Source organism: Sciurus carolinensis, chromosome 17 (genome assembly GCF_902686445.1).
Source record: "Sciurus carolinensis chromosome 17, mSciCar1.2, whole genome shotgun sequence".
Taxonomy (NCBI): Eukaryota; Metazoa; Chordata; class Mammalia; order Rodentia; family Sciuridae; genus Sciurus; species Sciurus carolinensis.
In genome coordinates, this window is record NC_062229.1 from 48,811,301 (window position 1) to 48,824,394 (window position 13,094).

Below are 13,094 nucleotides of genomic sequence, written 5' to 3' on the forward strand. Positions count from 1 at the left end.
TACTCCACAATTAATGTATTTGCAGTGAGGATAATTGACTATCACCCGGATAGTCATTTAACTACTATCTTTAGCTATCACTTTCATCCTTGAGTTCTAAAGTTCAGAAAATCAGCTCCAAAAACTACAAAGGCTTCATGGCAAATTAATTTAACCTTTTTTTTGTTCCAGTCTCATAAGGCAGCACCTCCTGAACCTGAAATGTACTTTGAAGTGGACCAAAATAAATAAATAACTAGATAGGTAGATAAATAAATATTTATAATGAACATATATTTTACAAGTTATCATGTGTTGTGACATAAAGGAAACTTAGAGGTAGAAGGAAAAACAGTGATTTTTGCAGTGATTCGGAGTCAAATCTCTTTGCTCTGTACCTTTAACACTTTGATAGAATGTACGAGGCAGTTCTTATGGCCCCAGTCCCCTACTCTAGTTTCACTCAGCTGGCAGTAGGTAAATGCACCATAACATAAATATTTACCTTTTCTCCCAACCATAGTTGGTTGCAAAAAAATGCCATATCTGCACAATCCAAGGTTGGTGGAAAGTACCCAAATAAGCACATAGAGGGAAAGAGACTGCTTGACAGAAGTAGAATGAGTACCCACTATTTCTGTCCTTTATCACTCCTGAAATGGGACAGTAGCTCACCCTCTCCAGGACTACTTTTACAAATTTTAAGTACATTTGATTTTGTGCAGATTCACATGCACCCCCCCCATCTGTTTCCTCAAATGAAAGCACTTTAAGAAAGAAATTTTCTTATCTGATATTGCTACCTTTTACTGTAATATTTATATTTTGCAATTTATCTCTGTGTGGTTAGGAATGTGAGTGACAGTATTGCAGGCAGATGCTGTCACCGTTCCTCCGCAAGCATTCGTGTCTATGCACAGAAGGCTGCTTACTGAAAACACCTGTGACTCTACCTGAGGGCTCTTTTCTGGTCACAGGACTATAGTCAGTCCATTTTCAGATCAAGCCAGAAGTGCTAGAGAGTTAATATCCCTGGAAGCAGCCTGCAACCAATCACAGATGGGAACTTACAGGATAAATACTCCAACTCCTGCTCTCTTGAGTGAACTCTGAAGCATGTCCCTTCACGTGGCCCAACAGGACAGAGCTCCAGCAGCTCACAATGGTAAATTTACTCAATTACTCACTGGGCGTTAGTTTCCTCCCCTTTCCTGTTTCACTTTTTCCCAAACCTACTTTTATTATGGGAATCAACTTCCAAATAAATTACTTGCACTCGAATCCTTTTCTCAGACCTTGCTTCTGAAAGGACACAGACTGAAACAAGCATAGTGGTTAAAAGTATAGACTCTGGACCTATTTCTGACTATAGCTCCACCATATCCTAACTGTTCTACCTGAGAAGATTCTCGGAGCCTCGGTTTCCTGATTTTTAAAGTGAAAGGATGTGCACTGATATTATTGAGAAGATTAGTTGAAGAAACATGAATAAAGTGCTTCTCACAGTAAGTGGTACATAGCAAGAATTTAATACATGTCAACTATTTGTTCTGGTTGTCTATAGCTACTTCACAAATTAACCCAAAACTTATTTGCATAAAAGAACCACTTTATTTTACTCACGATTTTAGGGAAAGGTTCTACTGGATGGCTCTTCCTTGCAGCCACTGCATGGTTGTAATCAGAGAAAGGTCAGGCGACATCTCAAGGCTCAACTGGTTGGACATCCTGGATGGCCCATTCACAAGGCAGGCGGTGATTCTGTAGCTGTCAATCTGATTGCCTGAATTTTCCATGTAATTTGGGCTTCTGAAAGCATGGTGGCTAGGTTTTAAGCAGGAGCAGTCCAAAAGTGAGGGTATCAAAAGACCCACATAGAAATTGAATGCCTTTCCTTACATTATCGCAGAAGTCTAACAGTTGCATGCACATCATCTTCCATTGTCTATAATCAATACCTGAAGGCCAGCCCAGATCCAAGGGGAGAGAATTGGACCTCAACTCTTCATGAGAGGCATATCCAGGAACTTGCAGCCATCTTAATCTGCTTTATTATTATTGTTGTTATTTTATTATTATTACCATTTATTTATTGTGATCTGCTTCTTCTGGCTGTAAAAATTTATCAAATATTTATTGAATTAGCTGAGTGCAGTGGTGCACACCTCTGATCTCAGTGGCTCAGGAGGCTGAGGCAGGAGAATTGCAAATTCAAAGCCAGCCTCAGCAACTTATTTAGGCCCTAAGCATCTTAGTGAGATCCTGTCTCAAATAAAAAATATAAAAGGGTTGGAGATGTGGCTCAGTGGTTAAGTGCCCCTGGGTTCCATCCCTGGTACCAAAAAACTTTTAATGAATTAATACAATTATGGATACAGCAACCCATCATTAACCTGATTCACTCATTTGTGAACTCATCTCTTCTACCTGCAAACTCTCCTAACACCAACACAGTACCTTTGGATTCATTTGATTTTCTCCCTTATTATTGGCCTACCCCTTGTGATTTGTGCCTGCAGTAACTTGCACCTGCACTCTTGTTATAGGCTCTAACTAGTCTCCCGATCTCCAGCTTTCTCTTTGTCTCATTCATCCTATAGTCTATCTCTCGAGTAATCTTTCTAGGACTCACACCTAGTCAGGTTTGAATTCTTCAATGCTTTTTCATTGCTTACTCAATAAAATCCAAAGTCCATGGCTTACAACTCAATGTCTAATCCAGCTTTACAGCATCAACTCTGATGATTATTCTTCCTGGACCTTTTGTTTCAACAAACCAGACAACTTTTTATTATCCATAGTGATGATTTTACGCCTTCATGTCTTTGGCTTTAAATATGTCACTTCATTTAAACAACATCAAAACTTATGAAGTAGGCATCACCATCTTCTTTTACAAATGAGCATACTATGTGAACTGAGAACCTACAGGATGGGAGAGAATCTTTGCTAGTTACTCTTCTGATGGAGGATTAATATTTAGAATATATCAAGAACTCAAACTTAATACCAAAAAATAATATAATTAATAAATGGACAACTGAATTAAACAGACACTTCTCAAAAGAAGAAATACAAATGGTCAACAAATACATTAAAAACGTTCAATATCATTAACAATTAGGGAAATGCAAATCAAAACTACACTGAGGTTTCATTCCATACCAGTTAGCATGGCAGTCATCAAGAACACAAATAATAAATGCTGGAGAGGATGTGGAGGAAAAGGAACACTCACACTGTTGGTGGGACTGTAAATTAGTACAACCACTCTGGAAATCGGTATGAAGATTCCTCAAAAGACTAGGATGGAACCACCATATGACCCAGCTATACCACTCCTTAGTATTTATCCTAAAGAATTAAAGTCATATTTCTAGATGACTATAAATATGCATATCCAAATTTATAGCAGCAAAAGTCACAATAGCCAAACTATGGAACTAGCCTAGATATCCATAAAGGAATGAATGCATAACAAAAATATGGTATATATACAAAATGGAGTTTTATTCAGCCATAAAGGAAAATAAAATTGTCATTTTTCAGGAAAATGGATGGAACTTGATAACATTATTTTAAGTGAAATAAACCAAACTCAGAAGGTCATGGGTCATATATATTTTTTTCTCATATGTGGAGGCTAGAAAGGAGAAAAAGAAAAAAAAGGTGGCAGGGGTCAGACCTCATGAAAATTGAAGGGAGATCAGCAGAGTGGAGGAAAGGGACCAGGGCAGAGAGGAGGAGAGGGAAAGGGGAAGTACTGGGGAATGATATTGGCCAAATTATATTGTTATATTGTGTACATGTACACATATGTAACAATGAATCCCACCATTATGTACAAGTATAATGCACTAATAAAAATATTTTAAAAATCGAATGAGCATAACATGAAGTATTACCAACTCTTTACAGATGAGCACTGTAAAGTTTTAAAAAATTAAAGAGCATAGTAGTAAACAATAATAATAAATATTAAATTAGAATAGGTATTGCTGTTTTATATATGTTAACTTACTTAATCCTCATGATAATGCCATGATTCAGATATTATACTATTATCATCTCATTTTACACTAAGTATCTACTTGCAGCTACTTGATAAAATTGAACTAACCATTATTTCCCTTTCCTCTTCCTATATCCACATCAATCATGGAAATATTAGATAAATAATAATATTATTTTAAATACAATGGCTAAACATAAAAGAACAAAAAAGAAATCACAGAGGGGCTGGAGACAAAGACGTTTCTAAAACCTACATTTGAATTCAGTGCAGTTGCCATCCCAGGAGATAACAGAACTTGCCTGGTGGTAAGATACGTGACCTTGAACTAACAGGAATTAAAGAATTGAAACTGAGAACCCCAAGAAAGGTTTCTTTGGTAAAAAGAGAAAAAAGAGAGAGAGATTTGAAATTTTCTATTCACTGACCCAATAAGAAGTTTGTCATTTGCTTAGAGGTCTTGATGGGGAAAAAAAAATTCCCCAAAGAGGAATTGTAACCTCAAACCTGTGCCAAATGCAGGTGTGAGGTTTAAGTTTAGATATCATACATAACAAAGAAATGCCAAATAAACTGTCAATATAAATATTTGTCCTCAAGTGCTGCTGGCTTTGGCCCTGGGGTTCTTGACCCCTGTATAGAAGTCCTCATGAATTTTTGGTAAAATACTAAGCTACACTTGTGTAGGGTGAAACTCGGTGAGAGTGGGCCAAGAACAACTATGGAAAAAAAAAAAACCTTTAGTTAAAAGATTTGACAGCTCACACAAGGTGGGAGGGTGTTTTGGTTCTAACTAGTGAGGGTAGGAAGACTTAATTCACTACCCTAAGAATTCAGGAAAAAGTGTGTGAAGTTCACACCTTGGGAACCCTCCATGAAGGGTTTCTCTAAAACTTTCATCACAAAATTTTAGAGTAAGCCTTGAAGGGGTCAAGCTGAAGTGCAAGTAAATTAACTGTCTTCCAGAAAAACTGAAAACAAACAAAAATTTCTTAAAAAACAGATACAATTCAAACACCAAAGAACGTTGGATTGATGATACCTGGCATATCTTCAAAAATCACTAGCCAGGTGAAGTAACCATGTTTGACTCATAATTAGAAGAAAAATTGGTCAATATATAGATTAAAATGAAAAAAATGGAATTTGCAGAGCACTTAAAAATAGCTATTATAAATACTTTAAAGGATTTAAAGGAAAGCACAAACACAGTAAGGAAATAAATGGAACCTCTCCATAGAGAATTGGAAAAGTATAAAAGTAAAACACCAACCAGAAAGAAATGACTAACATTTCCGAAGAGGTCACATATTTCTTGTCACAATAATGCATGGCAAAAATTAATGGAAAAATCATTCCAAAGTGTTGAAGAAAAATAACTCTCAACTTAGGATTCCATACACAAAGTATTATTAAAGTTCGAGAGCAAAATAAATGCATTTTTAAAAAGAAAATAAGAGAAAGTTAACATCAGAAAAGCACATACTAAAGAGCTCAGGCCTTCACTATAAAAGCTACTGAGGAAAAGAAATTGAACTCAGAAAAAACAGTGGGATACAGGAAGTAATAGAAAAACAAAGTTAAACGATTAAATATGGGTAACTGCAAATAAGCATTGACTGTAAGAACAACAAAATGAATAATAATTACTGTAATAACAATCACAATAGTTTGTTATAGTTAATAATAATTTATAATTTTTAATAGCAGTTAATAATAATTGAATAATAGTTAAAATATTAGAAAACAAGATTTTTGAAAGATGAGAGTATGATTAAATTTGAAGGATGCTAAACTCCTTGTAAATTCATTATTTGGGAGAAGCATACAAGATGGTATCTTCAGACTTTAACAATATTTTCTTTTCCAAATATAAACCTTAACCTGTTTGATTTTGCATTTAAAAATATATTTAAAAATAAAATTTTAAAGGAGTAAGGAAAACCTGATCCAAGAAGGTAGCAGTAACGACAATGCAAAGTAAATACAAAACATAATACACAAGTATACAATGATAATGTGCTATAAATACATAACTCAAATACAAGTCAAAATATGTCCAAGAGTGAGGAAATGTAAACAAATAGACAAACATTTTCTCATCGTTTATGAGAAATGCACCTAAAACATCATCAGATCTACAGGTTGCGTGGTGTCGGTATCAACCTGACTAGATGAAGGAGTGCTCAGGTGGCTGGTAAAGAATGATCTACTCTCAGAGCTTCAGTAGTTCATCCCTTCTGATGAGGTGGTTTTGCTTTTGATTATGATGGCTGGGCTGCCTTGTGTGCGTTTGTGAGGGTATTTCTAAAATAGATGGGCATGTGAGTCAGTGGACTGAATGGGGAAGATCCAAGTAGGTGGGTGCCATCCAATCAGCCATGGGACCCGCATGGTACCAAGAGGTGGAGGGAAAGTAAATTCTTACCCTCTCTCTTCCAGAGCTGGGGTGTCCTTCCTCTGCTGTCTTTGAGCATCAGGAATCCAGGTTTTCCATCCTTTGGACTCCTGATTCACATGAGCCTCACCTCCTCCACACACACATACACACAGACATACACACACATACACACACACAGGTATACACTCCTTAGGCTGTCAGGCCTTCAACATCAGACTGAGAATTATTCTATGAGCTTCCTTTGTTTTGAGGCTTTGGGACTGAGACTGAGCCAAACTACTGAGTTCCCTGGTTCTCTAGCTTGCAGATGGCCCTTTGTGGGACTTCTCAGTCTCCATAATCAAGTAAGCCAATTCCCCCCAATAATCTCTTCTTATTATTGTTCTTCCTCTTTTCTCCCTCTTCTTCCTCCTCCCCCTGTCCTTCCTCTTCCCCCTGCTCCTCCTCCCCCAACCTCCCTCCTCTTGCTCTTCCTCTTCCTCCTCCTCCTTCTCTCCCTCCCTCCTCTCTCTCTCCCTCCCTCTCTCTCTCTGTCTGTCTCTCTGGAGAATGCTGACTAAAACAGGTTGTTAAATATCAAAGAAGGCAAAGACATGCTGGGAAAACACTAACAAAATTTTAGTATAACAACATCAGCATGAGACAAGATAGAATTTTAAATCTAGAGTATTGTTAGGTATAAAGAGAACTGTTACTAATATTAAAAAGCACTGTTTAGCCAGATAGAATTATCCTGATTCTGAACAGACACAAGCAAAAGTGGAAAGTATTTTAAGGAACGAACAAATTTTCAAACAAAGGTGAAGATCTTTATGCACACCTCTGAGAACTGATAGTTCAGTCAGAGAAATGAAGAAACTTTCCAGCTTTACATGAGTTATGGAGTACAGATTTAAGGTAGGCTGTCTAATCCAAAACCTAACTCCAGTGCAGGGATGTGCTTTTCCATCCCATTCCCATATGTTTGAATCTCAGGGACCATGGGGAACAGGGTCTGGGTGAGGGAACAACAGAGAGGCAGGAAGAAAGTCCTGTGCTCTTGAAGAGCTTCTGTCCCATCAGGAAAGATAAGACACATGTGTATGGGTAACAGTGAAGTCAAACAGCATCCTTCCCATCTTTGCATGTTCCAATCTCATGGAGACTTCAAGGTCCAGCTTAAGGGTGCCCTTTGTGTACTGTCCCTCTCATCTCTTTCCATAGCTATGAGACATCCTGCTACTCATGCTGTCGTGGTTAGAACTGTTATAAGTACTTTACATATTAATACCAGCCCAGTGAAATAAGTACCATTCTTATCTCCATTCCACAGATGAGCAAACTCACACACAGTAAAAACAGGTCTACCCTCTGCTCACTCAAAGCCTTTGCCACTACCTATCTAGTGGCATGTACCTTTCTTTGTGGCTCCACCGTAATTGTTAGAGGTGGGATTTTAACTCTGGCAACATAGCATCAAAAACTGCACTCTTACTCTATAGGATCTTTAAGAGATAGTGTTATATGAATATCAAGTTAAAAAGGAAAACCATAGCCACGTAATGATCCTGCCTTGCATGATCACAAGCAATGACAGTTGTCTCTGGATACAATTCCTCCCAGTAGTAGCAGTGAACATTCCCTTGATCCTCCATCATTTATGTCAACTTTGGCTATATGATCTGTTTTAGCCAATGATATGCAGGTAGATATGATGGTTTGCCAATTCACACATAGGCCTTGGAATGTTTTCCATGTTTTTCACTTGTCTCTCTTGCATTTGGGTCATTTCCACAAGAAGACCATGCCTTCACTAACTACTGATCCAAAATTTACAAGAGATTGCCACGAGAGAAACAGACCCAACCTGCAGCTTGTAGCCAAGCCACAGACCAATTGACCCACAGACACTGAAATAAATAATTTTAAGCAATTGCACTGCAGTGGTTTGTTACACAGCATTATTGCAGCAATAGCTAACTGTTACAGACTGACACCAGGGGTTGTAGCATTTACTTTACCATCAATGGCAATTGCCTTTCTAATAGAAGAAATGTCTGAGACATTTGTAGGGTCCAAATTAGAATAAATGTTCAAATCGGAAAAGATATACTTGGGAGTTTTTATTTTCTGCCACGCTGGCATTTTACTCACATATTAAAAGTCCCCGAAATATCGCTTGTTGGCTGTGCTGTCACGATCCGTTCTATAGACATTTTGATGCACTTTATTACAAACTTTAAAATCATATTAGCAGCTGTTATTTTATATCACAATGGATTAATAAGATGCATTTTCACAAATAAGACACATTTTAGATAGTTTTGAAAAAATTTCAGTGTGAAAATCTTATGCCAGGATTCCGCATTTTAAATGACACATTTCCAAATAGCCTAAAGTGAAAATGCTCAAGTAATATGCCTATTTGTACTGTGCTTGAAACTATCAGCCCCCCAACAACCCAGGAAACATGTAACCTTCCTACATATTGTGCAGTTTTCTATTGTAGCACATGACATCCAGGAAGATATATTTTTTTTGGTTCTTGTTGCAGGGGAGCTCAATGAGTAGGACTTAAAAAAAATGAAATAAATATTTTTTCAGTCTTTGTGATATTTGAACCATGTACATGAGAATGATCAGAAGCACATTTAGTACCCTTCGAATATTAGAATAATGGAATGTTCTATTGCCTTTTCATGTGGAATAATTAGGAAAGATAAGGATTTTTTTTTTCTTGGAGGCAATCCTGCTTCCTATGGTGTTGCTAAGGAATAAGGAATTTTCCTTCCAACTGATCTTAAAAGAGATATCTAAGATCTATATCGCCTGTTTATGGATTACAGCTAACTTTATAGTCGTGCGTAAACTGTACATTTGAGTGCAGTAAGACACATCCCCTGTCTCACAATAAAAATATTATGGAACATTATATTTCCATATAGTAATGGTACTCTTATTTTACTAGGAGAAAGGTACAGTACTAATTTAATTGACTAACATAAAAGTCTCTCAAGTAAGATCAATACTTTATTTTCTCCACAGTTTTCATGAACAAAGATTTAATTCCACCTGCATTCCTTAGCTCCTGAGATGGTGCTGAGGGGCAGTCCTGCTGACCACCTGCTCTCTGTGGCCCAGATGTGAAACCTGCCCAGTAATTTCAGACCATGATCAGTGGATCGCAACCTCACTGCACATTAGAATCACCAGGGAAACTCTGCAAAGACACCAAGTCCAGGCGGCTCCTCCTCACATCAATTAAATCAGAATCTCTGGGGGTAGGTGTGGGGTATTATTATGTTTTTAGAGCTCCCCTGGTGATTCGATGTGCCAGCTTTGCCATCCATTGACTCAGGCTTTGAATTTTAGGGAGATGGACATAAGCTAAGATCTCAAGCAGACAGGCTCACTTGGTGCCTGCCCTGCATTCCTGCCCTGGTTGCTAAGAGCAGAAATTCCCTGCTCGGTGCCCATGCTAAGCAGGGTGTTTTGTTTTTTGTGGTGGTTTGTGGTGGTGGCAGTGCATTTTTTTCCCCTTTGTACACTGTAGATCTTTATTGCTATTGCTTCAATGATTTTGAGTGCAGAACTCCCATCAACATCGGTGGGGGTGCTTCTCCTGGAACGAGTTTGGAATGCACAATTGAAAGCTCCTTGGTGCAGTGGGAGAGGGAATCTTGCCCTGAGCTTTTTACATGCACCAGGGTTTAGAGTTCTTTCTTTCTTCTTTTACATTCTTCATTTTAATTTTGCATCCTCATGTCTGTGCCTTGGTATTCTGAATTTTGATTTCAAAGTGATTCCTTCACTTTCTCTAAACTTTGCATGTATTGTCATTCTGTTTTTGGGTCTCATTGAGGTCCATCCTAGGTAGTTTTCCCTCTGAGTCAGCTTGAGAGAGAGAAGAGAAACAAATCATTTCCTTCCTGACCAGAGTCAGATCCTGAGCCAACGAGGACAGTAGGCTAGAGCTCATATTCCTCTTCAATGCAATGGGCAAACCAAACAAGAGGAACTTTTCAGGTCCTGTTGATAACTATAAAGCTGAATATGTTCCTCAATTGTCAAAAGACCTTGTGCAGATGTCCATTGATTACCTTATAGTCCATCAAGAAAACTGCATTTCATGAACTCTTTTAATAGAGGAAGGGGAATGTTGCCTGGAAATTTCTCCAAGATTTCATGGGAGGGATAACCATGAAAAGTCCTGAGTGAAAAGAAGGGCATGAGAGTCAAGGTTCTGCCTTCTCCTATCCTGAAAGCAAGGCTACCCAGAGTTGATACTACTCCATCAACCAAGGAGTAGTTGACAAATTGACAGGGGGGCCCCTTTCCCCAGAAGCACCACCGGAATTCTGTCACATTGTAATGGACAATAGGAAAAGATAGGCTGAGATCCTGGACAAAGTCTTTTTTTTTTTTTTTTTTTTTTGTGGTGCTAGGGATTGAACCCAGGGCCTTGTGCATGCAAGGCAAGCACTCTACCAACTGAGCTACATCTCCAGCCCTGGACAAAGTCTTAACATGTACAAATCTGGCAATCCTTAGAAGGGAAAGGGGGCACCCAATCCAACTACAAAAATGGCTTTGGGTGCATAAGGTCACCATTTCCTGATTGATCTGTAAAGTACTTATGACAGCACAAGATTATATGACACAGTGCCCTTCTTGTCACTTTCTTTGGAAAAAGCAAAAGGAATTTTTTTGATGGAGACCATTTGATTTCTATCATTGCCATTTTCTTTTAATATTCTTCAAATTCTCTAATCCAGAAAAATCCAAGATTCCACGACAGTTCTTCATTGTTGAAAATCCAAATTTCTTTTTTCAGAGGAAAATCAATGTTTTTAGGTACAACCATTGCTTGGTTTTGAATTTTTTTGCTCCAAACTCTTGCCATCAAGAGCTCTCATCAGTATCGGATTAACTCTGGTAGTCAGATCCCAGAAACCCTGCCCAGGAGATTCCACCGTGTTGAGGGATTTTCTTTTTAATCTGGGATGCTTTTTGCAAATAAGATATTTAAAATACTTGATGAAATGGGAATTCAGAACATAGTTGATAAGTTTCTAGTTCCTTTTCTTTTGCTAATAATACAATGCCACAGATTGGGTAAGTTATAAAGAAAAAGATTCATTTGGGCTCACAGTTCTGGTCCAAGGTTGAGGGTTTATATCTGGGGGTGACCTTCTTGCGGGAGGTCATATAGGGCATCACATGGTGAGAAAAAGGTAGGTCACAGGAGACCTAGCCAAACTGTTTTTATAGCAGAACTTCTCTAGAGATAACCCATAATCCATTAAACCATTAACCAAATGAATGGATTAATTCATTCATGAGGACAGAGCCCTAATCCTCTTTAAATCCCACCTGGTTTCACCCCTTAATAACTCATAAAAGGGTAAAGTTTCGACATGAGTTTCAGAGGGGACAAACCATGATAAATACCAATGTCTTTATTATGTTCAGATGGAAATCATGTGTCAAGAATATCTAGTGTATTTCTTTCAAAAGAAAATTTGGAAAAGGTAAACAGCATTTTAAAAATTAACACAAAACCTCCATATTTTAATTGCTATTTTTTCTGCTTGTAACTAAAAGGAAGTAAGTTGTAACTAGTTTGTTTGAGCTGGTAAATGCTGGACTTAGTTACAAAGTTGGTCAAGAAAATTTTTGATAATAAAATAAAAGGGGAAATTATCAATGTTTTCACCTTATTGGCTATCCTTTAGTGACATTTGAAATAGAGAAGATCTTTGAAAAATCATAGATTTTCTGTGGATTATTTGGCAAAACAAAGCAAGAAGACAGGTCCATTCCATTACTTAAATCTGACCTATCAATGCTCTCACAGCAAAAATGATCAAACAATGCTGAAAACTCAAAATAGGGAATTTTCAAATTCACACTTAAACATTTGACTATAAGATTTCCTTACTCTCTGATCAGCTTTCAAGAAATGGAAAGGCCATATTAAAAGGCATGGGGGAAAAAACTTAAAGGAAGTCTGTGGGAAATTATTTACTTCCAGGATTACATTTTAAAAGGGTCCCAAACAAGTACAGAAAATGTGTGTGAATATTCTACTGCACACCTCATCATTTTGATATCATAAAACAGCAAGGCATGTGCATCTCACAAGCCAGTTCCTCCCTTCAGTACCTAAAGCTTTGCACAAACAGGTAGTGAAAGGTCGCCAATAGGGAGGACACAGAGCAAGGCGCTTGCTGGGCAGCATGGAAACCTGCTGCAAAATCCCACAACATGCTGAGCTTGGCAGAAGGCTGGGCAGAGAGACTGAAGTGAGCAGCAAGTGGTGAAAGTACAGCCACATTTATAATAAATAAGTCAGTTGCATTGCTCAGCTGAAAAGAGCACTCAAGTAAAAATGGTCTGTAAGAGTCCCCCAAAACATTTATTCAGACCCTGGTTAAATCAATGACTTTCTTGCAGACAGGACCAGCAGGTTGAGAAAGAAAGCATGGGGCAAAAGCAGGGCAGGGGAAGAAAGGAATGAGTATGGAGGAAGAAAAATAATCCAAGTATATATAATTCATAATTAAGAATAGAGAATTTGTGGATCTCAAAAAGCGAATGTCATCATTACCCTGTGTACATGTATGATCACATGAATGGTATGAATCTACATCATGCACAACCATACAATAAATAAAAATGCAGTCTGTAAAAATAAAACAAACAATTTTAAAAAGCAAATAT